We start from the raw sequence: 1,142 nt of genomic DNA on the forward strand, positions 1-1,142 counted from the left end.
ATGTCTATTCTTACACAAAGCTGGAAACTATGGCTGTAAATTTACTCCTTCTTGTTAATGCACAAAATAAACTCGTGTTTTTCCAAGTTCCCCACTACTCTGCTCAACTTCCTGAACTTCTGGGTGGTACCCAGCGTTTTCGTTTGTGTCTTCTCAAATCTGTCAGAAGAACCAGACTGGGGCTCAGAATCTTAACTGAAAAGCAACTTTTCTTTCATTTTTTAAAGTTAGGTATTATTTCAAGTATAGCAAAAGAGATATAGACATTCAACAAATGTTAATATTTTTTCGTTTTGCTCAAGACCTTTTAGTAACTGAGTCACATTGCTAGCCCAATTGTAGACTCTTTCCATAAAATTCTCATGAACATTTTAACTGCCAGAAACAGAATTCAGTGCTAAGATTTTCTGGGGCTGAGATCCCATCCTGTTCTTTGTCATCTGTTGTTGGATAAGCTCAGCAATCTATTGCTAAGTCATTAATTCATTAAAACTGTGCACAGAGCAGAACCCTCATTTTCTAGTTGCACTGGGCATGTCTGGAGCTCCTGGAGCATCAACAAAGGCAGCATGGCAGTTTTATTATGAAGACCCCCAAATGGATCCTCTTGTTTCTCGCTTAAGTCAGTTGCACATTTTCCTGTCAGGGTTTCTAGGCATAACAGGCTTGGCAAATTTACCTTCAAAACAATTTTGAGTAATTTGTGATGGAGATTGGAGGCACTTCAGTTGCCTGACAGCTGCTCTACAGTCAATCATGATGGCAGAGGTAAATTAATGCTCTGGCTTTCTCTCTTGAAAAACATCTACACACAAAAAAAATCTTGTCCAAGGGAAATGCAACTATGCCCAGTAATATTAGACACTAAAGTATGTGTTTTTTATTTTTTATTTTTAGGTATGCCAGAGCCTTGAACTAATTGGCACAGGAGACAACTTCCTGAACACAACACCAATGGCTCAGGCTCTAAGACCTACAATTAATAAATGGGACATCTTGAAAGGAATGGATACAGAAATTGTAGTACATCTACACAAAGGAATACTATTCAGCTATTAAAAACAAGGAAATCATGAAGTTTGCCAGCAAATGGATGGATCTAGAAAAGATCATCCTGCGTGAGACAACCCAGAAACAAAAAG

Source organism: Psammomys obesus, unplaced genomic scaffold (genome assembly GCF_907164565.1).
Source record: "Psammomys obesus unplaced genomic scaffold, mPsaObe1.curated_primary_1811, whole genome shotgun sequence".
Classification (NCBI taxonomy): Eukaryota; Metazoa; Chordata; class Mammalia; order Rodentia; family Muridae; genus Psammomys; species Psammomys obesus.